This window comes from Canis lupus, chromosome 21 (assembly GCF_011100685.1).
Source record: "Canis lupus familiaris isolate Mischka breed German Shepherd chromosome 21, alternate assembly UU_Cfam_GSD_1.0, whole genome shotgun sequence".
NCBI classification, from domain to species: Eukaryota; Metazoa; Chordata; class Mammalia; order Carnivora; family Canidae; genus Canis; species Canis lupus.
The window spans coordinates 18,976,294-19,003,939 of NC_049242.1; the positions used below are offsets into that span (position 1 = coordinate 18,976,294).

Here is a 27,646-nt window from a genome sequence, read left to right on the forward strand (position 1 = left end):
TCTTTTCCTTTTAATTTGAAGCTAAAAAGACAAAGAGAAGAAGAACTCATAGTCTGGCTGAGATATAGGCCTTGTTTGTTGGTGTGTGTTGATAGTTTGAAATAAAGGAAATTCTCATCCCTTATTAATAAACACATTATCATCAAAGAAATAGAAACATTGGCCAGATAAGGTCACTGATAGTTGGTGGGGAAAAGTCCTCAGTACAAGCAAGTTTTACCACTTTTTTTTTTTTTTTTTCAATATGAAAATAAGACTGGAGTTAAAATGTTGGTCCTTGTTCTGCCTTGGTCCTTTTTAGCCATGAGATGGCATCCCTGAGCCTCCCCCAACTTCTTTGCTATGTGGAACATAGGGGTCCTCTGGGGTACACAAGGGATGATGTGGAAGAGTGCTCTAAGATGTATGATGTCACAGAATGCGTGACCTTTTTAGTATTACTTCTAATTTCGGAGCATTTCATCCATGGGAAAATAGTTTAGGCAGTCACAAGCTATTAAGGAAGGTCCCACCTCCAGATCCTCATTCCCATTAATGTGACATACACTGTAGTGGAAAGAACAAGGCAGTATAAAACTGGCTCGCTGACTTCTTTTTAAATTTTTTTTATGATCAACCTTGGAGGGGTTTATCAATTTTATGAATGTTTGCAAGGAACTTAATTTTAGCTTAATTTATCTCTTACCATTTTAAAAAATTCATTGATTTCTGTTGCTTATTTTTTCTTCTGCATATTTTGGGTCTCATCTCAGCAATGTCTGTACACTGGATGCGACACAACTCTCACATCCCCTACCCTGTGCAACCATTGATATTTCTGGTTAGTTCTCAGCCTCACAGCAGCTGTGCAATGTTAGGCTCATCATATGCTCATTCTGATCATGCACTGCCTCACATGTGATGACGATGACAGTCCTGTACTTCTGTGATTCACCCCCTGGATAATTCATTCAGCCTCCCATAACCTACTCAAATTCAGCAGCAGCCCCAGATCTGGTCTTTACTTCCTTACCCATGCTGTCTTTTTGTTCCACTTAGCTGTGTTGCAATCCAGAAAAAACACTTAGGCAGAAAGCTGGAGCACCTTTTTGGCTCACCTCATCTCTCAAAGGCCACAGTCTCACATTCACCTATTGTCCAGTGACTGGAAACAGTGCCCTTGTATGTTCTGTCCAGTTTTATAGTTTTTATTTTTCAGTAGTAGGAGAAGTTGAGTGCCAGTTAGTCTGTGTCATGGTTAGAAACCAAAGGAGCACTGTGTTTCTAGGAAGTGGGAACATTGGGGCCTAGTTATGGATCACTTCCAATCTATATCCCCCATCTTTATTAGTTTATCTACCTAATTGATATTAGCATCTACATTGAATTTACGCACAGAGTCTTGGTGAAGACCAATTTAGATAATGGTTGTGGAAGTGTTTTGCATGCTAAAATATGTGTTATAGGAACACCTGGGTGGCTGAGCAGTTTAGCGCCACCTTCGGCCCAGGGCATGATCTTGGAGACCTGAGATCGAGTCCCACATCGAGCACCCTGCATGGAGCCTGCTTCTCCCTCTGCCTGTGTCTCTGCCTTTCTCTCTCTGTGTCTGTCATGAATAAATAAATTTTAAAAAATCTTAAAATATATGTATGTGTTATATAACAATCATGTGACATTAAGCATGAATATTTTTCATTAAGCACATATGTTTAAAAGGATTAGTCAGTATAAAAATGAAATAAGTGTTTTCTGGCATGTCAGAAAGGGAGATAAGAGCAGGGGAATAGCATTTATAATTAATTACTATGTGCCACATGCTATACTTGTGGCTTTATTTGAGCAACCCTATAAATACACATGTTAATTTTATTCCCATTTTACAGATAAGGAAACAAAGGCTCAGAGGGGTTTAAATCACTTACATAGTCAACAAATGATAGATTCAAAGACTGATCCATGGATTGCAAAGCCTGTGCTTTGGAGGTGTTTTTCAAAGATTTCTTTCTCACACTGAAGGGCTTTGTATAAGCATCTAGACCATATCGTTGAACCCCTGATATTTGCCACCTGAAGAATGAAACATAGCCTATTATGGTGGCCTATTTTCTTCTCAGTGCTGTATTTTTTTTTCCTTTGGACTTGTTGGAAGTTTATTGTATAAATGGTTCTGAGGAATGTGAGAATTATTAGTGATAGCTGTATCCTCAAATAACAGAGTCACTCATTTGTGTGTGTGTGTGTGTGTGTGTGTATGATATTGAGTATGAGTATGTATGTGTGTTTCTGAAATTGCTTCTAAGTAAATCCTCTCATTTTTTACACCAGAAATCTGGCTTTAAATAAAACTATTAAATGTAGTGTAAACATTACTAAATTGGGATGTTAACATTTAAAAATTGTTCCATGCCTTTTTAATGTGTTTTGCTGTTTTCCCTGCCTAATTACCATTCTTCTCAATATTTATATGTTAACATGACCTTTTTCTGATTGAATAACTTCAATTGGGTCTCAAGTGTTCACAATATCTTACTTTAACAATTAAATTATGTTCCAAAATGATGAACAAATCCTATCACAGGAAGAAGCAGGCTGGTGTAAAGGGTGTGACATCTGTCAGAACCTCACAATCATTGTTTTTACAAGTAAGAAACAGAGAACATAAGAAGGAAGTCTGCATGGACAGTATTTGAATAGTTACCATGTAGGCACTGTGCTGGGAGTTACTTCATATACATCATCTCATTTAACATCCACAAAAATCCAACAGGGAAGAAATTGCTATCACTCTCGACGGTAATTGACTCAGAGGGGAAACAAGCTCACACAGCTCACTGTGTAGGTGGAGAAGGGATGTGCCTCCCACTTCTTTCTGATATGCAAGCCCAAATTTGTGTGTGTGTGTGTGTGTGTGTGTGTGTGTGTGTTATACAAATGACATTCAATGTCTTCTTAAGAGTGGAAGCTTTTATTAAAAAGGTTTATTTATTTATTTATTCATTTATTTGGGGGGTGGGGAGAACAGATTGGGACAGGGGCAGAGGGAGAGGGAAAGAGAAAAATCCAAAGCAAGCTCCACACTGTGGAGCCCAGCGTAGGGCTTGATCTCACAACCTTGAGATCATGACCCGAATTGAAATCAAGAGTCAGTAGCTTAACTGACTGAGGTACTCAGGCCCCACTAAAAGTGGAAACTTTTTGATTTTGAGAACTCGAATGTATAAAACAGATCCTTTGTGACTGTGGAACAGTCTCCTATCCCTTCCAGTTTGGGTTCTCCTTCTCCAGCTCTCCCATCTGCTCTATAGCCCACCCCTAAGTTACTCACCTTAATTCTCAAAATGGAAATTTCAAACTTCCAGCCTTACTTCCAAAAAATAAAAATTTACTCTGATGTAAGTAATTAATGGTCTGTGTTTCAAACTCCAATTATGATTCTCCAGGGGGGAGTTTAGAAATAACTCAGAGGGGCATCTTTAAGAAGAGTGACCAGTCTCTTATGGTGACTACTTTTCATTCATATAGTATGTTTGCCAAACCATCCCTATGTCACTTTAAAGTTAATCATAAGCTATATAGAATGCAAGATGGATGGTTCTTTATCAGTTTGGCCTCAGATTCAACAGACATTTATTAAATGCCAGTTATGTGCTACACACAATGCCATTTGTTTCCTCGTTCATTATCTTACACAAATTTCTGAGGAGATTGATGTCACATAGTGAAGGCTCTACAAGTGACTCTAACTAGTGTTAGAGTCAGACAACCTGGTCTGCCCATCTAGGCTCTACTACTTGCTACCTATGAGGTCTGCCTTATTAAATACAGAAATAGTGATAGCTGTCTCAGGAATATGTTACGGAGTATTCAGTGACATCACATCTTTTGGTATCAACCAATAATCTTAAAATTCCTTGATGAAGGCTAGTTTTCTAGTAGGTCACAGGTACATTTCAGGGGCACATGGCCTTTGGATTTTCTTATTAAGTTATGCTGGGGTATAATCACATTATCCAGGGTGTGTTTTACTTTACCTCATTCACTGTGACCATGCTTCATTGATTCATTGTCTTTACTTCTGTCCATTATAAAGATCTGCATTCCCAATTTGGGCTTTTTCTTAGAATAACTGCTTCTTTTTTTAATGATACCTCTTCTATAGACTTAGTGCTTTAACCTCCTAAATTCTGCTTATTAACTCTGGTCCTCATGCTGTTCTTTCATAAACTTTCTGACACTGAGCTAGCCACCATCTTATCCATCAGCTGTTATCCTCAGATAGAAAAGTGATCTCTGGACTCCTCATTTGCACAGTGGAATAAACATTCTCAAGACAATCATTTGCATATACATTATATTTGAAATGATCATTTGCTAAACCTTCCTAGAGACAAAGAAGGAGTTGGTTCATGACTCTCTTGTGACTTAAGATCTTTGAAGGCAGGAGTGAAGAACTTGTTACCACCTACAATGAGTTAGGCATGAAAGAGTATTTATCTTACTCGCTTCTCACAGTGAAGTTGAAAAGTGGGTGATGTTCCTCCCGGTTTATTGTTGAACGTGAAAACGCGCTGGCAGTGGCTCATTTGTGTTACTTCTCTCTCTAAAAGTGAAGTAAATTAAAGGAGAAAGAGTCATGAAGAGCTAAAAGCTTTGCCACAGATTACCCAAACCTAGAACAAAGAGTAAACATCAGAGACACTCCAAATCAAAGTTGTTTTGCCAAGCCTGTCGATAGTATTTTTAGTGTGACTTAGCAAGTATGTAGTACCACAGAGCCTTTCAAGCACTAAGCCATTATTAATGCCCACTCCAGAAAAAAAGGAAAACAAAACAAAAAGGAAGAGCTCCTGTTCTGTAACAGTCCATGGTCCTATCAGAACTGCCCACAAAGCTAGTTTGGGAACTCAAAATACTGTTAATTAGCTCTGGTAAAAATCATGTTGCTTATAATCAAAACCATTCCAAGTCTTACAGAGCTAATGTTCAGATGACAGATAGATATATAGCAAATAATCATTTCAAATAAAATATATTTATATGTAGTTAGTTCTCACTATGAGATCTCCGGTGTGAATTGGGAAAAGTATGAAGCCAAAGGCCTGAGGTCTTAATTGGCTTGAAAGAGGGTATTCTTTGGAATCATAAGACTTGAAGCTGAGATTTGGATCTAGCAATTTACTAGTAGTATCATTTTATGCAAATCATTTTTTCTTCACTATGTTTGGTTTTCTATAAAATGGAGGAAAACAGTAATAAAATATAAAAAAAAATTCCTGTTCTTTTTACCTCTCAGAAGTGTTCAAAACATCCCATGAGATGATGGGCATGAAAATGTTTTATGCTGATTTAGTAAATGGGCATGAAAATGTTTTACATTAATTTAGTGAATCAGTAAATACTTATTGAGTACTTACGTGTCAGATACAGTTAAGCTCCAGAGTAGTATACAAAAAGAATTACTTTTGTTGTGGTTGTGGTATTAGCCATGAATTGTTTCCTAGTCACCAGAGAATAACTGTTGAATATTCATTCTGGCACCTAAATCCTATTTCTAGCTTATCTTCACATTTTAGGAACAACATTAAGCCATGTGCCATCCCCTGAACATCCAAGTCCACTTACATCCAAGTCATTGTTTCTCTTTGAACACTTGCTTTTCCCTCATAATCCAAATCATGCTCATGGCTCACATGCTTCTATTGAGATTAAACCCAAGGGAATTTAGCCCCCAAGTCATCTTCTTTTTTATAATATATGCCTTTTCTTTTCAAGGCTTCTCAAATTTTAATGTGCATACAAAGCACCTGGGGATCTTGTTATAATGCAGATTCTGGGAGTCTGAATTTCTAACAATCTTTCAGGTGATGCTTGAGCTGGCAGTTTGTGAATCACACTATGAGCAGTAAAATCTTAGGATACTAATCCTGGACTTAAATAATTCATTGCCAATAATGCACAACTGTATTTTCTTAAATTAAAATTTACTGGTAAATTCCCCTCTGTGAACACTCATGTAAAGGAAAGTGCCTTGTGGTTTTCATGAAATAAGAGATAGGCGAGCTTAGATACATCACATTGTATCCCTGGGCCTAGTTTTCTCATCTGTAAGACAAGAACCTGACCAATTCCTCACCCCCAAGTGTCCCAATGAATATCTTCAGTGCACTGCCTAAGTGCACTATACAGTCCTTTTTAAAAATAATTATTTTTCTTTCACTGATTTTACCTTTCCTTTTATTTTTAAGCCTCCTTGAAAGCTCTTTCTATGGGTATTATCATGGAACTAAAAAAATGTCAAGAGGCAATTGGTGTTTTTGGTTGTCAGAGTCTCTGCTAAATTAAAGGTTAAATATTCCAAAATCAAGGCCTTCTGAAGGAAATCAATACCCCTGAGTGCCACCAGTTATTATCATCTCTTCCTCAAGTGCCATGCTTATGATGCATTTCTTTCTGTCTACCTTTCATAAATTTGCATCTTTTCTCTTCTTTGTGGCAGAGTAACAAGAGCACAGATTTCAAAGTCACACATTTTATTAAATGTGGGCATTATAATTCCAAGACAGTTAGCCCTTCTGAGACAAAATTTCCTCATCTGGAAATCTGTGAAATGAAATTAACAACAAGAATAATAATAATACGAGGAAGAAGAGAAAGAAGAAGATGGATAAAACTGTCTAAGTTTTATGAATGTCAACCTCAACCAGACACAGTATCTGGCTTGTAGCAGTGGCTTTGCGGGTGTGAATTCCTCCCACAGCCTATCCTTAGTCATCCTTTCTCTTTCTGTTTCTTGTACTCTTTTCCAAACTTATTATTCTCCATTGGGCTTTATTTACCTTCATCATCCAAAAAATATGTGTGTGAGTAAATGAATGAATAGGTAAAAGAAAGAACTAGCAATGTGAGTTACAAGGATAATACTTGGCATTTTTATTTTGACCTTCTATCTTTTAAAATCTCTGAAGCATTTTCTTATTTTTTTTTTGCTTATGACATTCTTGTAAAACATTTTTTTTTTTTTACCTTTCTTACTGGACACACTTTATCTATGGTTCTTGTGTTCTTATGCTTTGTCAATATAACTGAGAGCTTCCTGAGGGCAAAGACTAGTTCTTAGTCATCTCTGACATGGAAATGTTGGGGTTCAGAACCAATGGTCAAGAAGAATTCTTAGGATGTTTTCATTGCAAAAAGGTAGTTTTATTCAAGCATGGGAACAGGACTCATGGTCTGAAAGAGCTGCCTAGGGTTGTAATGAGTGACTGATTATTTACTTTCAAGTTGGGAGGGGGTTAGGGACTGCATACATCTCTAAGGAATTTGGAAACAAGGTTTCCTGGACCTTGAGGGGCTAGCTATTGTTAGGAAAAGGTCATTTATTACTGTCTAGTACAACATTAATCATGAGACTCTTCAGATGTATATCAATGGGCCACATGCTAGGAGGATGATTGTTAACGTGTATCTTGGGGAGGGGGTAGAGATAAAGGAAGTTTCCAAAGGAATTTTTATATGTTAAAGTAGACTTACCAGATCTTAGAAGATCAGCCTAAGACTGCCTTTGGCCCTTAGCAAAAAGTGTCAACATTGAGGCAGCTGAGTTCCCAGAGGAAGGTCACTCTGCCTGTTTCAAGGACTTGTCAATGGGCTCTAAGTAGAAAGGAAATTTAATGTTTTCCTTTTGCCTTTTTTCCCCACATCAATCTCTGCCTTAGCTGTGTTAAGCACAGTGCTTGGCACACACAGTTCCCTCAAAGATGTTTTGTTGAATGAATGTATGTGAAAAGGAAAGAAGGAAGAAAGGAAAAAAAAAGAAAGAAAGAAAGGAAAGGAAAATGAGTTTACTTTTCTAGATTGAAAGTGGCTTTTCTTACACGGTGCCTGGCACATACTAGGTGCTCAAAACATATTCATCAGAGAAGTATAATTGCCGATTTAAGCCTTGGGTAGATTCCCAAATGCCAGGCAGGTGACATGAAGTGTTTGATTTGGAAACTTGCAATGACTAACACTAAGAGAAACTGGGGAAAATGGAGAAAGAGAAACCATCTTTTTTCAGGTCAAAGATGTCAAGCTTTCATGTCATTGTCCGCCCTGCCTCTGCAGGCTGATGGTTGCCAAGGCAACAGTGGTGCCAAGCCTTCGCATTCACGGAGGTTTCCATTGATAATTGCTAATGTGAACAAGTGCTGGCTTGCACTTTACACCTGCCTGGCTTGTAAGTCTACCTTAATTGGATGTGCCAAGATTGAGGAAAAAGTAATCTGCCCTTTCAAGACAACTGACAGGGAGATGAAGTGTTGTTTGGGCCTTTATTGTTACAATTTTGCTGACAAAATTACTATGAACTGTCTTCTCTGGATGCATAGCCTGCGTTTGTTGACAGAACCCTAGTGTTTATCTTCTAAGGGTGGTATATTAAGTCAGGGGAAACTTTGATGAAATGTTTGGAGCGGTTTTGTTGGAAATTCACTTGTGTGTGTGTGTTTGTGTGTGTTTTTCTTCTCCCCAGTTGCTGTGGGGAGAGTTGTGGCATTGAGGAGAAACCTGAGGATATGGGGAAGTAGAAGGAGGTAAAAAGGAACCAATTACCTACTATGGCCAAGACATTGTGTCGGCCTTTCTAAGGCACTGGTCTTAATCTTCCCCATTCCTACGAGGCAGGTGTTAAAATCTCCAGGCTACAGTTCAGAAAACTGGCTCCTAAGGTGAATTTCTCTGTTTGAAATCTCAGATGGAAATGCAGACGTGTTGTCAGGAATCAAAGTCAGGTCTTCTTGAGAATAAAATCTGTTCCTTTATCTATTCTTGTCTCTCAGTGGGGATTTGGACAAGTCACTTCCTTCCTAACTATAATTTCTCCTTACTGTTCCCGTTTCTGCTTTGTGAAGTCTTCCCAAAGCAGTCCCCTCCTTTCTGCACGGAGAGCTCTGTTAATATTTAAACCTATTTATCTCTGTTTAGAAAACATTGACTGAGAGCCTACCAGGTTTTAGGGACAGTGTTAGGTGCTAAAGACACAGACGAATAATTTGAGTTATTTTATAAGAGCCTACCATCTAAGACTCTAGATTCTAGGAGAGGCCATGGAGGAACAGATGGCCTTCAATTAGAGAGAGTTGGTTAAAAAAACGAAGTCTGCATGTGTACTGTTGAGCATAGAGGAGAAGAATTTTACTAGGGAATGGGGCCAGCAAAAGCACAGAGGAACAAAATAGTATGCCTGGGCTGAAGAACTGCAGACCATTTAGCATTTTGAGAGCAAGAGGTAACTCTGGAGCTACTGGAGAAGCCGACAATGAAGAAGGGGCTTGTGATGAAGTGTGGTCGTAAACTCAGAGATATGAGATTGGTCTTCTTCTTTGCAGTGGGGAATCTCCAGTGACACATTTATGGCCAGGATCAGCAAAATTTTTCTGTTAAAAGGCCAGAGACTAAATATTTTAGACTTTGCAGACCCCATATGGTCTCTGCCACATATTCTTCTTCCTCTTCTTTTTTTTTTCTCCCTTTTTTACAACCTTTTAATAATCTAAAACAAAACAAAACTTCTTCACTTGCAGGTATAAAAACACAGGCTACAGGCCACATTTTGCCCAAGGTGGTAGTTCACTGAATCCTGCTTTATGGCTCTGTCTCCAATGTGTCACAGTCCTCATCACCAATTTGATTTCTCAATTTCCCTCTTAAAATTTAATGCATGGTTAAGATCAATATATATTATCTCATTTAATCTCCATAACAATCTATTTATAAGTTATAAAAGCTTAATGATTTTTTTAAAAAATTAAGTAAACCCTGAAGACAAGCAGGAACACTTCATAATTGTTCAATGCCTTTTCACTATTAGATATTTGCTAAATTTTTAAAAGGTAAAATGGTTGGATTTTTATTGTGGACATAATTTAGCCCTACAGGACTTAAATTCTATTGTGCATAAGAGCTACCAAACAGAGTTGTATACTCTTAATGATGTATACTGTACCTATGTGTAGAATAAGGATTTCTTAAAGTCAGTTTAGGATACATGAGATTTTTCACTCAAATGCTGACTTCAGAAGGAAATTTTCCCCTACTAAGGTGTGTTTGGTGTGTCTCACAATATAGTGAGACAATTAGTTCTCCAGCCCAGATCTGGAATCTCTAAAAATGCAATTTTAGAAGTCAAGTCACATATTAAGCTGGTGATTGGTAAAAACAAAAACAAAAAAAACTAGCATGTTTTCACTTGCACTATGGCCAAATCATACCTCTGCCATTCTCTACAAGCAAGATTATGTTGTTATTGCTCTTGTTTATTTCTAATTTAAATGCAAATCTTTTTTTTTCTACTTACCCCTATTCAATTCCATTGCCTTAATTTTAGCTCCCTGTTCAAACAGTTGAGGTTATCTTGAATCTTTGCTCTACCATCCGCCACATTATTTGTCCTTCCTAATTTCCTAGCAACTCAGAGTTGGAGGGTCCTTGCAGCTCTTCTATCAGCTGAGGTTTGGGTTGGCACTACAGGGCCTGTCAGTAAGCCACCCCACTGTGTGTGTACTTCCCGTGGTGGAGAATGGGGAAGGGAATCAATACTTTCCACTGCATTATTGAACAGCTCTAATTGCTTTAAAAATGGGGTAAATGGAAGAAGCAAACACACGTTGACTCTCAGCAATTTGTGTATATAATGTTATCTTATTCTCCAAACAACCAAGTGAATTAAGGATTCTTATATTGGCTATCCAGATGAGAAAACTGAGGATTAGAGAGTGTGCATTTGTTTGTTGCCCTAGTTGGTAAGAAATGCAGATAAAATTCAGTGCCTCTCTGACTCCTAAGTCCAGAGATAGTTCCCTGCTTCCACAGGTGCCTCATTATCGCTAAAGATCTTTTCTAATGTTGGACCAAGTTTCCTTTCTTTTATGCTATGTTCTCTGTGCTCTCCGGAACAATGCAGAATAAATTAGCTCCCCCTTGTTCTGCCTTTGGTTGTTAGAGACCATTATTCATAGTCAGGGTAATGCAGCAGCTGACAGACTCTCAGGAGGATGAAGAAGTGGACCTGGGGGGTTAGCACAGCATGGGGCTATGGACACAAGTTTTGACACAAGACAAATTTGGGTTTGAATCCTGGCTCTTCTAGGTAGTTTGTGACGATGGTCAAGTCATTATCAGTTCTCTGAACTTACTTTACTCGGTGTAAAATGAACAGTATAAAAAAAAAAATGTTTTAAAGAGCCCTACCTCCTAGTGGTGTTGTGAGGATCACTGAAGTGGTGCTGCCAAGCATGACACAGTGCCTTGTAGAGTGAGTGCTGCCTTAACAGTAGCTTTTGTGTCATTCCAGAGTATTATGGTTGTTTTTTTTTTACAATAAACAGTGTGTTCATTTGTCTGTGTCTGACAAGGCAATACTCATTACTTGTAACTATCTTTTTCTTTGTTACTGATGAAAACATTGAATAACAATAGTTCATTAATACTTTCATATTTTCTAAGTGCCAGAGGATGACTAACATCACATATATTACCTCATTTCATCCTCATAATATCCCTGGAGGGTAAATGCTATTGTTATCATGCCCATTTTACAGACAGGTAAACTGAGTCTCAAAAAGTTTATGCAGTTTGCCCAGGGTCGCGCCTCTAGGAATTCAAACCAAGGCAGGCTGGTTCCAGCATCCTGCTCAACCGCCTCAGAGCAGCCTAGGGCCATGGAAGCAGAGACGTCATCTCACTCTCATTCCAAATGCTACTCAGCAATTATTTCCTCTCATTATTATTATTTTTAATCTTTCCCCAAGTCCCTGATACTTTGCGTTTTCCATGACTTGGCCTAGCTCCCAAAAATGCAAAATTAATTCTCACTTAATTTTTCTAATGTTGGACCAAGGTTCCTTTCTTTTATGCTATGTTCTCTGTGTCGTCCAGAACAATGCAGAATAATTAGCTCCCTCTTTATCAAAGAAGATAAAGTGAACAGTTTATCTTCTTTGAGCCTGTTCCTCCATCTATAAAATGGAGATAGAGATACATAGTCATCTCTTCTGCGAATACTAAATATAGTAATTCAAACCAGGTGTCCAGATCATCTGGCACACCTGAATAAGTTCTCTTTGCTAACTACCTACAGCATTTGCATTAAAAGAGAAGATTCGGCAGGATAATTACTTAATTTGCTTGCTCACCAATGCCTTATAAACTGCCTACTAGATGTAGGGCTTGGTTTCTACATTGGATGAAACAGAAAATATTATGCTATAACATTTTAGAAACTGTAAGAATAATATGGATGGTCTGGTGGGAACCTAGAAGGTCAGGTAGGGCTTCCCAAGACGGAGAGGAATTTGATCTGGGTGTTGAAGAATGATTAGGAGTTATTCAGACAGCAGGGGGAGAAAGAAGACCTTCTAGACATAGTCAACTGGGAACAGTAATAGAAAAATTGTGAAGAATGCAAATATTGGCTTATTTACCCAGTCTGCTGGTCTGCCATTCCTAGGAAATCACACCTCCCGTTGCTTCCTTTTTTTCCTGCTAATTTTTATTTTACAAGCAACATAATAAAAATAAAGAAGTTAAAATCAATGCACCAATCTAATGCATTGAGTGCTTTTCTTTTTCTGTTTTGTTTTCTAGTCGTTATCAGTGAGATTCTATTAAATTTTATCTTTTTATTAACCACTCACTATTGTTACAAATGCTTTGTTCCTATTTTTGATATTTATCATTACTGGTTTCCTTTCAATGACTCTTATTTTATGTATTATGTTTTATATTTTTTAAACTTTGAAAAATTCCAAGGATAACTATCTTGAGACATTATCATAAAGTAGCCAAGTGCACAGACTTTGAATAAAATGCCTGGGTGGAAACTGTGATGACACAAGTACTTTTTTTTTTTTTTTTTACCTTGGATAATTTATTGAAACTCTGCTCTGGTTTTGTTATCATTGTTATTATGTTGCTTTTTTCTCTCTAAATGAGAATTAACAATAGCTACTTCATATTTATTTTCACAAAAATGAAACAGGTCACAAAGGAAGCACTGAGTCCAGTGTCAAGTGATTAATGATGGCTCTGATTATTAACATATAATGCCTATTTTTTTTACATAAATATAAATATATATGTGAAGACGTTTGATTGATTTGATTCTTAGCCGGGAACAAAAGACACATATTTCATTCTTTATTCCAGCCCTATTATTGTCTATCTTCTGCTAAGAATCTTACAAGATGGCCCCATTAGCAGATAGTTTGTTCATTCATTCGTTCAATTTGCTGAATGCCCACTTTGTCCTAAACACTGTCGTAGGCTCCTATGAAGCTCGTGGTCTGGATGGGAGTAGATATGCATATGTGACAATGCGATGTGATAACCATCTGTCTACTGCGAGGACTGCGTGAGGCACTGTCAGACTCAGAACTCAACACTTCCTTTTGGTCCCCTGGAGCCATCCCCCCCACCTCCCAGGGAGGTAGCCCCAGCCTCTTCCACTAATCCTTACCCCTGTCTCCAGCCATGTGCATGCTTTCTTCTGGTTCCCATGACCAGAAGCTCTTGTTTGGTCTCAGGGTCTGTGCACATGCTCCTCCTCTGCCAGAGACCCCTTACTCTTTACATGTTGCATTTCTCATTGTCATCTCAGCATAAATGTCATTTTCTTAGAGAGCCCTGAGCCATCTATTGGCCTGTTGCTCTCCTTTTTCTTTTTCCATTCTAGCGTCTTCATCATTATCTTCTTAGGACATGTCAAGTATATAATTGTATACCATCCCCTCAGGCTGTGAGCTTCATACAGAGGCCATGTTTGTGTTCATCTCCATTCACACAACACTCAGTAGAGGTGAATGTAGAAAAGACTCTGTAAAATATGTCTTCAAAGGATAAAAATCAGGGAAGGTGAAATACATGTGCATTGAGACTCACCCGAAGAGGGGCGTCTGGGTGACTCAGTGATTGAGCGTCTGCCTTTGGCTCAGGTCATGATCGCGTGTCCTGGGATTGAGTCCCACATCCATCCCCTGACAGGGAGCCTGCCTCTCCCTCTGCCTATGTCTCTGCCTCTCTCTGTGTCTCATGAGTAAATAAATAAAATCTTAAAAAAAAAAAAAGAATCTCACCAGAAGGGTTAAAGTTCACCAGGGATATAAGGAGAAATCGTCAGTGGTGAAGTGTCATGTTTTGGAAGCAAGCACACAAATTTAGAATCCATTCTTATGTGTCTTCAAATCCTGGTCTTGCTACACCTACATGAACTCGCGCAAATCATCTCAATGTTATGACCCATCTCACTTGCATCTGTGAAACGGAGATAATAGCACCAAGTTGTAAAGTTGTTGTGAGAGGTCAACCTAACGTATCCAAAGTATGTGGGTTGATCAACAAATAACGTTATTATGTGTGTCCTCAGATGTGACAAGGAGGATCATGAATTGTGTGGACTGGAAATATTCTGGCATAAAGAGTTCCCTTGTCTCAGTCTCAGAGGGGAGAGACAATGGTCTGACCTGAAGCATTTGGCTGCTGTGAGGAAAATTGAATTGTTGCAAAGTCTTCAGAAGTACAAAATGCCTACAGCAAGTTTTTGAAGGTCAAAGATTTTTAGTTTGTTTTTCACAGCATCCAGAAGATGTAAACTAGTGGTTCCTCCTTATCTCAGGCACTCATCTCAGTATCACACATGTGCTAGTTCATTTAATCCTAACCATCTATGGCCTGTGATTTCCCCAGCTCTGCAAATGAGGAAGCTGAGACACAGAGATGTCAAGAAACTTCAGGACCATGGGGTTAGTAAATGATGAAGCTGGACTTCCAGCCAAGTAGTGGGGCATCACCAGTGCACTGCACCACCTGTGTGTGCCAGAAAGCCCTGTGGAATTTGAATTGTTGCATATATGGGTTCAAATCCCTACTCCACTACTTACTAATTGTGCTGTGTGAGGCAAGGGTTTTAATTTCCCTGATCCTCTGTTTCCTCACTTAAAAGAGAAAGACAACGATATATAGTTTGAAGGAGGTTGTGATATTTAAACAAACCAGCATATGTGGTTGGTAGGTGCCAGCATGGTAGCTGATGCTTGGTGAAAGTGTCTAGCATTACTACTCACGATCGTACTAAAACCTGCCTGTGGGTTTTGACGTAGCTAAGATTTTATAAGTCTTGATGGCTGTTAATTGAGAAATATGCATCCGTGACAGGTAATCAATACGCTCATTTGGCAGTCAGGTTCCAGATGAAATAAAGCTAAACGATGATGCAATTAGAATATACAAACAAATCCCCCACAGAAGCCAAATAAACTTGACTGTTTTCTCCATCCTAATCATGCCACCGTGTTTGGAATACATCTGGAAGGCATTTTCTCGGTAAATCTGGACCCAGCTAAATAAATAGAGCTTCTTCGTTGGCTGTTTGCTTACCTGCTTTCTCCTTGGAGCTCAGTTTCCCTCCGCCCAAGTAGACAGCACGTAGGCCTGACTCCCTCAGTGTGAAGGACATGCCACACACCTCACTGACAAACAGTGTCCCCTGAAATTCACTTTGTCATTTCTTTCCTAGTTCTCAGACACAATGACAATAGCTGGCAATTTAAGTGGGGAAATAGTTTGGGAGGCAGGTTCTCAACAGTCTCTGGCAAATCTTTCTTAAAAAATCCTTTTCCTTTATTGGAGCATATGAATTACTTAACAACTATGGGCCTGTCTTTGTGGTCACCCTCATACCAACCTGCAAATTTTTTGTTCTGTATTCACAACTGCAGCTTACTAACTTGAAAATGCATCATAACTGCCATATGCCAATGACCATAATTAACCATAACCTTAGCCAATGTTTTAGCTAAAACAATAAACAATGATTTAAAAATAGAAAGAAAATCCTAGATCCTCTACTTATTAGCCCTGTGTCTTGGGCAAGTAATGTTAGTCCATGGGTCTCTGTTTTCTCAGCTTTCAAAAGAGGATGATTATAGTACCTGGCACTCAGTATGATAGGAAGTCCAAGGGATATAATAATAGTAATAATAACAATAAGCTCACATGCATGCTAGTTATGGTTATCATTGCCACCCTAAATTTTAAGTCAAATATCAGAAATGAGACTAATTTGTGTCATTTAACTTTTCCATAGTGCTTTCTGGTAGGCTTGGGATATGGCAAAGAACATGAGCTGTAGGGTCCTACAAACTTGGATTCATATTTTGTCTCTACCCCTTCTGCATGACCTTACATAGTGACCTAACCTCATTTGCAAGATCTTTAAAGAGTTGTTTATGAATATGTGACTCCTCCCAGAAACTTGGAATTTTAGCTTGAGCTAAAGCAAGAAAACTTGTGTGTTAGAGTACATAATCGTTATAATGTACCCATGAAGGTCTTAATGCTAGAATGATATGAAACTGCTTGCAAAGTAATTAGTCATAAGACCAGTAAACTGGTCCTCTTGGTATCATCTTGTCTAATGCATTCATTGTGTAGAGGAGAAAACCCCAAGGTTCTAAGAAGTTAAGTGACCCATCTGAGATGACAAAGCTAGTAAAAGGCTGAGCCCAAGAAGTGAACCCAGTTATCTTAGAGTGATCAGTATTCCACCTTAATCAGTCAGAGCAGAAGAATGAAATAAACAAAATAGTTATTAAGTTTAGATTAGAAATAAAGGTTGAAAGAAAGGCAAACAAGGAAGGAAAGGAGGGAGGGAAGGCGGGAAGGGGGAGATAATAATGAAATTGAGTACATGGCATCATTTGGGGTGTGTGGAAGTCCAGTGGTGCAGATTATGGTGGAACCTGTGGTATGAGGTGGTGAAGAGGGTGCTCAGAGGTGAGTGAGGTGGACTCAGGTCCCAGCTCTGCCTCCACAGGGCTGGGCAGTCTGCAAAAAGGGACTTCACTGCTTTGTGCCCAGGTTTTCTGGTATCACACTCTCTAATCTGTCTGTTGTAAGGGCTAAAGAGATGATTGATATAAAATTATTAGTACAGAGCTTAGCACATAGGAAATATTCCAGGCATTTAGCTGTTCTTATTATACGTGAAGTTGAGTGTTGTCTCTCTTCTATTTTTAAAGCTGTTGTTTTGGAGTCATTAAGATATCTTGGTTTGTTTTGTTTTGTTTTGTTTTAGTTAAATGCCATGGAGCTAACACTATGAAAAGGTGTTGGAAGTAATTGCAAAAGAAGCAAAGGCTTGGGAACGGGGCTGCAGAAGAACTGAGCATCAATGTATACAGTACCTCCTAGGACTTAAGGCACTGTGGAGAGAGCTTTCCTGTCTTCTACTTAATCCTTAGCACAAGTCTATGGGATAGGTATTGTTTCCCTCATTTTACAGATGAGGAAAATAAGAGTCTGAGCAATTAAATCATTTGGTTGAGGCATTTCTGACACACAAACCTTTTTCCTCTCCCTTCCAAGGTATAGTCCCTCCCCACCTATGTTTCCAGAAATCATTAGAAAAAAAGATCTAAGAAAACCACCTATTACTGGTTATTTGTTTCGTTGGATTTGGTTGGTCAGTTTTGGTTTTTAGGCAGCCTATTGTTGTTAACCGTCCTGTATCATTTCTATGAATAACTCTGATTCATTTTCCCATCCCTTATTGCCTTCTGAAAACTGTGAATCACCAGATTTAAAAGTAAGAAGTCTCTGAGTTTACATGTTTTTCTGTGTTTTCTCATACGTAGGATAAACAGTATTGCTGCTTACAAGAAAGCTTGAGTTACAACATTCTTCTTGAACACTGATGGAAATGTCTAACTAAGGTAAAATAATATATTCTTTAATTGAATATTAATTGAATGACTAAATTTATTATTATTTGCTCAAGTGTTTGTGATTTGCCGAAACATGTCGGTAGACAAAGGGAGAGGGTAAAACAGTTTCTTGTGCTCTTTAGTTTGAACAGAACCCTGTGGATTAGAAAGTGGCATTCTCAACAGACTTCTGTTAGTAGGGTCTATCACAGTTAGTAGAGGTGATTGGCATTAAATGTGTAGATCTTTGGGTTTGAATGGATTGGTTTTCTTCCTTGTATTTTTTGTTTTTTGTTTTAATTTTTGGAGATGTCCAAAGGAGAGGACTGAGCCTTTATTTGTAATGCTAAGGGAATGCTTAGCCCTTCAAAAATTCTTGCAGGTCATATTCCCTCTGTTTAAGTAGACTGAAATAGATTGCAATTAAAAATGAGAAGAACTATATTTAAGTAAGGTTAAGTAAATTGTTTATTGTATAGGAGGAAAAACTTTTCCTCTATCTCCAGTTTAATACCTGGAGTTTAGAGATTAAATTGACAAAAGACAAATTAACAGGAGAAAAACATTCTTTACGTGTGCAAACCACATACACATGAGCATACTCCATGAAGAGTAATTGAAAAGACTGGTTATAGTTTGGGACTTGTATACCTAACTTAGTAAGAGAAAGACAAGGGGAAGGAGAAGCTCCTAGGGGAAGAAAAAAATGGGTTTCTGTAGGAAAGACAAATGGGGTTTTTTTTGGCGAACAAACAGAAGATAAGAAAGTTTGTGATAATACTGGAATGAGTGGTCTTTCCATCTTCTTCAGGGCTTTAAAACTCCCCAGGAGAGGGGATTTAACAATAGATTTACTTTTGGTTTCTCTTCTGAGAGCTCACCCACCCTGAGGAGACAATTTATGGCTGTCCTTATTTCTCTGAAATTTCTGCCTTTAGTCAAATAAGGGAAGATCCAAGAAGGGCAGCTTTTTTTTTTTTAATCTGTTGAATCTCAAATGCATTCAGCTTACAATAATTTTTATGCCAACTTTGCGGTCCCAAATAGGTCCCCACATCAGCTATCAGAAAGTATACCTACTTTTGTCTTTTTTGTGTGTTAACATTTCCCTGTCTGTTATATTTGTAGGTTGGAGTGATCAGCATTTAGCAGTGTATGTGTGAAAATACAATATCATATTTTAACAGAAACTCATAAGGATTATTGGATATTCTATACTCTTTCATATTTTAGTCCTTGATTTCAACCATAGCTCATGTCTAGGAGAGAAAATTCCAAAGGAAATTATATGGCATATCCCTGTGATGGTGACTCTTTCAGGGTGCCAAGAAGAAAGCTGATACCTCATCTCATAGGAGATTATTTTAGAAGTAGCTGGAAGAGTAAGGAAACAGAGAAAACCACCTGAGCAATAACATAGGCAGGCTTTATGAAGACGAGGAAGGATATTCAGCATTTAATAGTGGCCCAGATGTATAGCCCAGGCTGTTTTCATCCTGCCATACCTTTGTAACTGCCTAGAACCCCCTCTGACTGTAGCCAGTCTTCCACACTTGCAACTCAGAGAGAGACGAGCCCTGCTCTCCATTCCAGTTGTTACAGATGCCTTGCTTCTGTCTGTCTCACAGCTTCTGTGCCATGCTGAAATGCACCACACTTTCATATTACCAATGTAGAAAGAACAGCTTGAGTTGGTTTGTCGCTACCCATTATAGGACATTCTAGTGAAAAGAGTCCTTGTGTAAAACATCCTGTAGGTCCCTGGATTCTCCTATGTCCACAACACAGCTCTTTGTCTATACCTGTTGTAAAATATGTGGTCTAATGAGTTCTGGTCAGGGTAACAAATATATGTGGCTTCAACATGACAAAATGAAAGAAATAGTCTTGGGCCTCTTCCAAGAGTATCAGGTATTTGTAGAATTCCCATTAAGGGGATGCTGGTTTTTAGTTCGATCAGACCATTGGTCACTGCTTCCCCATGCATAGCAATATACTTTAGGAACATTAGCAGAGCAGAATTTCCTTGGTTATTATGTGGGGACATGACTGAAACCTGTTTGGATTTATCTAATTCCTAATTTCCATTGAGTAGGAAAACACAAACGTGGACTATGAAGAATAAAAGGTAAGCTACAACTCTATGAGCAGCAACAGAAGGAAAAATCTAAGGAAAGGAGTGGTACCTAAGAAAGAACTTCAAAGGGATACTTGATAGGAGGGTCCAGGGAGGAGAAATAAATGACCCCAGGCTTTCCCATAGGTCTAACTTTAAGAAGATATGCTGGCAATCTTTGAAAAGCAAAGAAGGAACAATGGAATGTCCTTTTCTATAACTCAGAGGTCCAGAGTCTGAGTGTAGTCAGTAAAAGACAACTTTGATAACACCTTTGATTTATCTACCACTAAAGGATTAGAGTGGATAGGAGAGACCTGAGAGAAACACGAGAGAGAAATGAGTCAGAGAATTAATGAGTTCCTAAGAAGAAAGTTGATATAATCCCCCTCCCTGCCTCAATCCAACCTTCTGATGACTTGGAGTAATCTAAGATTGCAAATACTACTGTTTCTCCACTTTTCTAAAGTATTCCTCTATAAAAACGAATAACAACAGATTTTTTCTTTCACAGAAAAAAAAAGAAGTAAATGGATAAGATTTTTCTCATTTTAAAACTTTCCTACTCCTGTTTTCTTTTAAACCTTTGGGACTGGCTCTTATTCTGCCTTCCATGTGCACCTGCCAATGACCAAATTAATGAAAAAGCTGTAAATGATGTTAGTGGAAAGATTCAGAAATAAGTGATTGTGCTTAAGTCATGATATATTTTTTTATAGATTTGAATTGCCTTACTCTGGTTTTCTGTTGCATTTACACACAGCAATCTAGTCATATTTTCTGCTCATAAAAGTCATACATACTTTAGATACTGGGATTAACTGTGTCTTTTGTACTAGGGCTGTGTAACGATCATGGTGTTGTGTGACTTCCAGGTGTTTTGCCACCTGGACGACGTACAAAAGCACTGGTCAGGATCATAGTTTCCATGTGTGACTGCAACACGTGGATATGATATTTGTTATTATTGACCGTGTTTCCCAGAACGTCTTTCTGAAGCACTTCATTAAGAGTTCTCAGATGCAAAAGCGTGTATTTGTCCAGGTTTGCCAGGCAGAGAGCTGATGAGTCTTGGGATGTGATAGGCTTCAGGTCACCCAATCCCCACAGAGACACATGGTACTCTCAAATAAATGTGAGCCCAATAGTTGCCCAGGATGTACTGGGGGTGACTTCATCTTCTGGGAAACTGTCCCTAGTCAAAGGGCAAATGGATGACCTGACACTACTCTTACAAAATCGAGGGTAAAGACACTACAAGAACAGTTAACTGGGCCTGGGAAAGGAACTAGAGACGTGATCAAAAGTATTTATTGAGTCCTTCATGTATCCTTAGGAATAAGATCAGCTGAAGAGCAAAGTCTCCATGCTGATCTTTTGAATCTAAAGGACCAGTTTCTGGGAAGAAGGAGCCAAATTGCCTCTGCAATTTCAAAGGAACTGGTTTGCATCAGGTCTTGAACAAATGAGGAGAATCCAGGATGATCTACCCCCCAAAAAATCAAGTCTTTAGTTACCTCTGTGGCCATGTGTGTGTAAAACAGGGGGGCTAAGACCCTAGGAGAAGCATCCAGTGATTAAAAATTCTCTACTAGTGACCTGTTGCACACTTGGAGTTTATCACAGCTCTGAGTGTATGTTTAGTGTGATATACTCTCTCTGAATATCTCTTCCTTGTTTGAATTTTCTGCCACTGGAATATCTGTAAGGTAGTGTGTTTGTAAGTCAGTCCTAGCGGACACACTTCAAAGGTGGTATCTATGTGGTTCATACAGAAGCTGAGCTTCACCTGTTACTTGTCTGCCAATGTCAGGGTATTCATCAGCACTGACTGAGGTGAGCCCTATGGCCCTAGTGCCCACAAACAGAAGCAACGATTTAATCACCTCTGAGTTGGCGCCAGGTATCTTCAACCTTCAATTGCATTTCCTGGCCCTATCTGAGCACAGAGTTGGCTGAGGTGACCCTCCCTCACCCTTATGAAACAGAAGGTCTCACAAATCTTTTTTTTTTTTCTGACCTTTCTCCCAGGAGACCATGTAGTGCCTGAAATGCTGTGTGCAAGTTTTTGCAACTTTTGTCCTGTAAGAAAAGGTATTTGGTATTGTAGCTTATAAGCAAAACCCTAAAATCAGTCTGGGGAACACCGACTGATTTGCCACCCTTTCCCCACCACATTTGTAAATAAGGAATCAAATAGACCTTCCCCTGCTCCCCCAAACACATGCCGCTCTTACCTCCTCAGCACTCCAGCAGGCAATCTTTTCTCCAGAATTGTCAGGAAAGCACTGGCTGACAGGTTGTGTTATTGCTTCTGATCCCATTGGTCACATCATGTAACATCTTAACTCCTAACCTAATTCGATGGATGCAGCTTGACAGGGCATAACATGGATGCTGGTCCAGCTTCCCCAGTGTGTGTTTAAGACCCCACCTCCCTGCAGGCTACTGGAGCCTGCACAACATTCAAAACACTTCAGAGCATATTTCTTGGTCAAAACAGGTGCATAGCCTATCCCTAACTATAGAGCTAGATTCTTGGAAATAACTGTGGCCATGCTTGTCTTCTTGTTTAAGAAGGTTTGAGATCTTAAGTCAGTACAAGAAAATATAGGGTTTAGGGGACTGAAGTTATGGTGATCTTTAGAAAGCATTTTAATTTTTTCATATTCAATACACTTAATAAATCAAAAAAAATGGCAAACTCAATAAAGAGAATATCAATTACATTTTTTAAATTTCCAATTTAAAATTGGAGAATTGAACAATTCCATTTCATGTACTGTCTCTTCCCCAGGAGACACTTTTATTTTATTTTATTTTATTTTATTTTATTTTATTTTATTGTAATATTTTATTTTTTATTTAAATTCAATTAGTCAACATATAGTACATCATTAGTTTCAGAAGACATTTTCAATAATTCATCAGTTGCATGTAACTCCCAGTAGTCATCATATCACGTGCCCCCCTTAATGCCCATCACCCAGTTTCCCCATCCCTCCACCTACCTCCCCTTCAGCAGCCCTCAGTTTATTTCCCAGAGTTAAGAGTCTCTCATGGTTTATCTCCCTCTCTGACTTTTTTCCCATTCAATTTCTCCTCCTTCACTTATGGTCCTCTGTACTATTTCTTATATTCCACATATGACTGAAACCATATGATAATTATCTTTCTCTGACTTATTTTGCTCAGCATAACACCCTCCAGTTCCATCGACGTTGATGTAAATGGTAGGTATTTATCCTTTCTGCTGGCTGAGTATTCCCAGAAGACATTTTTAGCTTGTGTATTTGTTTTACTGTGCTGTAGATTACTGTATGCTAAGAGAAATTTAGTTTTTTTTTTTTTTCTGTGTTTGGGCTTCATCTGTCTTTCTGATTCAATGGTCCAGAGAGTTTGCTTCCTGGGTACTCTCTATGTGCCCCAAATGTGGGCTCAAAGCATCTGCTGTCAGCTCCTGAATACCTCCAGTGCCTCCCTCCTACCCTTCGAGGTGTAAGGGAAAGAAAGATACATTCAGTTACCTTTCCTTCTGTTCTGCCCCCAAATTAACTCTTTAAGTCTTTTACCTAGTCCAACTCCAGTTATTTTCTGATGACTTTGGCATAATCTAGAGATATCTAACTTTGAGTCCCGTCTCTGACGTTCACTAGCTGTGAATTCTTGGACAAGTTACCTAACCACAGAAGCTTCAGTTTCATCATCTATAAAATAGGGTTATACTCTTCAATTACATTGGGTGGTCATAAGGATTACGTGGCATGGAGAATATAAAATGTGTAGCACAATGTCAGACCCAGAGGACATGCTCAGCACTAGTCATGTTTAGGAGTCATGGTTGCAGTGATAACAAGTGTGGACTTTGGAATGAGACTCATCCGTTTTCATTTTCCACATCTATCCACTACTACTCTTAAGACAAAGCAAGCTTCCTTGTCTGAACCTCACTTTCTTTATATATAATAGGGGAATATAGTACAGTGGGTCCTTTCATAATAAGATAAGTGGTTCATAAAAATTCAAACCTATAAACCAAAGAGCTACGTTAATGAAATAACTGGAGTGAGCCGTTATAGCCGGCTGGCTGGCCAAAAGTTTAGAGTCCACCTGGGCAGTCCAAACCCTTCCAGCTTCTGATTGTTGACTTAGCGCCCTTTTGGCAGTGGTGGAACTTCCTGCAGTTAGATGCGGCCTATCTTGTCTCAGCCTGTTGAGCCAAGAGATCAGAAATCCAGGGTCCCATCTTTAGATTCCCTGATTTCCAAACAGGATTGACTGACATTTTTTTGACCAACCTTATCTCCATCCAGCATAAAATAAGAATTTTATCCAGGCTCTGTGTCTATCTGAAAGTAGGAGTTAGGCAGAAGGTAAGAGCTAATTACATATGAATTATAATATATATGAAATTCCGATTGGCATAATTGTGATCAGTATTTATATATATTATATATTGATATGTGTGTATATTATATATTATATATATGAAGTCATTACATTGGGGCATTTTCTCATGGGACTTTATTATATCTATCTTTAAATTTTTGTGTAGTTAAATGAGATTACACATTAAACAGGCTGTCTCATTTCATTTAGACTACTATAACAAAATATCACAAACCAGTAGCTTATAAACAACATAAATTTACTTCTCACAATTCTGGAGGCTGAGAAGTCCAAGATTAGGGTGCCACCGTGTTCGAGTGAGGGCCATAGCTGGGTGCCTTTTCACTATATCCTCACATGGTAGAAGAGGTCTAGGGATTTCTCTGGAGCCTCTTTCATAAGGTACTAATCCCTCTCATGAGGAGTCCACCTTCATGACTTACGTACCCCCCAAAGGCTCCACCTACTAATACCATCACTTAGGGGTTAGGATTTCAACATATGCATTTGGAGGGACACAAACTTTCAGACCATAGCATGCACCTAGCATAGCTCTGGCATATTCTTATTAAATAATAAGAAATGTTATCTTTTTAAAATGTTATTATTGATGAAGGTATAACACACAAGTTGAAACAAAAGTTCTTGAGGTTTCTAGAAAAGTATAAAGAAGAAAACTGGCAATATAGACCAGAATTTCCTCTACCAAGAATTACAAGTTGGGAAGAGATTACTGTAATTCTACAATATTAGACTTCATAAAATTTACCACCTAAAATAAATACCTGCAGTTCATGAAACAGATTTGAATTAAATATATATGATCAGCCCATAGCATTTTGGCTTTAGCAGATTGACAGCACAGGCATGTCTCCGACCTTTACACACCCCTCTGGCAGAACTTATGTGACTCCTTACCACATAGTCAAGACTTGATATTGATTTTAATAGAATTTCACCTGCAGAGAACTAAATGATTTTCCTCACATCTATATATTCTGGATGAGTCCTGACTGCCAGAGAAGGGGCAGCTAAGACAATAGGGAAGATCCCTCCCACCATAATCTCTCTTCATCAAAAGAAAACCCGTCTTCACCAAAAGAAGGGACGGGTGCTATACTGGGTTTCCTCGGATACAGTGTTGGTGCTCAAGGCACAGCCATTGTAGCATAATCTTTAAATCATTCTTTGAATAGCAGTTTTAGTTCCTTTGCATAACACAGGTCTGGAGTCAGAAATGTAAAAGACAAGTGGCAGTCGCTAATTCTAAGATGTTCAAAGAAGAAACAAACAAAAAAACAGACACATGTAAACATGAATCCCACCAAGAAGAGGGTGGGCTGGAGATGAAAGGGCTTGGAGTCAGAGAGACCTGTGAAGCTCATGGAAACTTCACAATGAGAGAAGGGACAAGGGTGCTGGACAGGGGCTGTGTAGTAGAAACAGAAGGGGAGAGAGGAAAATTCTGAGTTGAAAGCATAGGGGGAAGCGTAGCAAAGGAGACAACTAAGAAACTCGGAAAACCAAGGCTCTACGAAAAGAATAGCTTTGAATTTTCCAAATCAAATTGGTTGCATTTCTCCCACTGTCAGATCAATTTCCAAGGAGTCTAAGTCTCTGGTAATTCATTTCAGCACCTTTTAAAGCATCTGTGGTGATCAGTAGCCTGATGCATTAAGAAACAAATGACTGACGGGATATATGTATTTTTAAATGTTGTGTTATTTCTTTTCTTTTCTTCTTGGTCTTGAAGTGCTTTAGAAGTTAGAACGAAGCTGTGAGTCATATGCTGCCTAGCTAGGGAGGCAGGAGGAAGAGGAAGCCATTGCCAGCTGATAGAAAATCAGGTTTTAAGTCCTATTTGTTTTCCAGTGTCTCCATGATGTGACATTAGGAGATGATGGCTGCAGTTACAGGAGGACATTTGTTCCAATGATGTTCATAAATATACTTTGTTAGGCAGTTCTATCGAATCCACCTGCTTTTCCTTCCCTCTCTAAGGACAGACTGCTTTTCAGATGTTTGATTTCTTTCTCTCAGATGGGACTGTGCTGACTGAGAATCTGAAACTCAGTGTGAGACATGGAATATTAAATCTACCTGCAGTATTTGTGTGGGAGGGAAAGGCAAGGTGGGGGATGAAGGGACAGCGGAGGGAATGCTAATCCCGTAAGACAGCTTTTGCATTTGAGGTGAACACTAGTGTGGCCGGGTGGTCATTGGAGGCTGGCATGAATGGAGAGTTGGTTGTTGAAAGTTTGGCAGATCTCTTTTCGTTCTAGATTGGGGCTTTGTTTTTTAGATCAGCAGAGATGTTGAATTCTTTCTTCTTGGAGTTTGTGAAGAACTTTGGGGAAGAGATCATACAAAGAGATTAAATGGTCTTTATCTGTGAGCTGAGACTACCATTACTCACCTAGCAAGACTGTTATAAAATCAAATAACGTGGAATATTTTTAGCCTACCAGCTTCAGGCATTAGCTGGGCTAGGGTCCTGAAGGATGTCTGTCTTCTGCCTCCTTTCTATGAGTGCCTGGTGCATGAGAGATGGCTCTGTAGTGAAAGTGTGACACATTAAAGTATACCTCAATGTATAGACAACTCCCTGGGGATCTTGTGGAAATTCTGATTCTTACTTAATAAGTCTTTATCAGGGCCCAAGATTACGCATTTTTAACAAGCTTCCAAGCAATATAGGTGTGAATGGCCCTTGGACCATGCTTTAGTAAGAAGAACCTACCAGAATGGGGTCATCTGATGCAGTAGGCAGGAGGAAATGGAGAAGAGGCCTCTACTGTGGAGTCTGGACTTGCAAGTGAAGTTGGGTGCTTCAAAGGATACTGTCCAACTATATCCAGTAAGTCAGGTGTAGAGGGGGCAATTCCTATAGCAGAGGAAGTTTTGTGCTCTTTGTGGGACTTGACTGTGGTGATGAGATCAATACTAGTCTTGAGACGATCAGGAAGCGAGGGGATCTATGTCATCATCCTCATGTGTGAAACCCCAACTGCTCCCGATTATCTTTGCATTAAAGTCCAAATAACTCACCATCTACCATGTCCTTCGCGAGAATGCCTCTGGTTTCTCATACCGTTTCCTCGCACACCCCTTTTACTTTTCCACACGTGTTACACTTCCACACATACAGAGTCTTCTGCCTGGAATGCTCTTTGCTTGCTGCTGCTTTGCCTATCTGGCAAACTCCTATTCATACCTTTTGAATTCCTTTGTAAAATCAGCTTCTCTGTGAAACTTACATTGATAGCCTCTATATATTAAATCGTTAGCCTTATTTCTCGGGACTGAAGTGATCTTTTGCTGTATGTCTTTTTCTCTGTAGCCTGAAAGGCCCTTGAAACCTGAGTTTTTGCTTTTTTAGCTGCCTCTGTCTTTCCTAGGGCCTAGCACAGTGCTGGGCAGT

At 38.9% G+C, this 27,646-nt stretch overlaps 1 long non-coding RNA gene across 1 annotated transcript in view; it reads left to right on the forward strand.

Annotated features, from left to right (window-relative positions):
• Positions 1–27,646, forward strand: part of LOC119864965 — a 309,308-nt gene that overhangs the window by 89,508 nt on the left and 192,154 nt on the right. Inside the window, exon 2 of the long non-coding RNA XR_005375606.1 lies at positions 17,652–17,729. This is a non-coding gene — a long non-coding RNA (uncharacterized LOC119864965). The remainder of the gene's footprint in view (positions 1–17,651; positions 17,730–27,646) is intronic.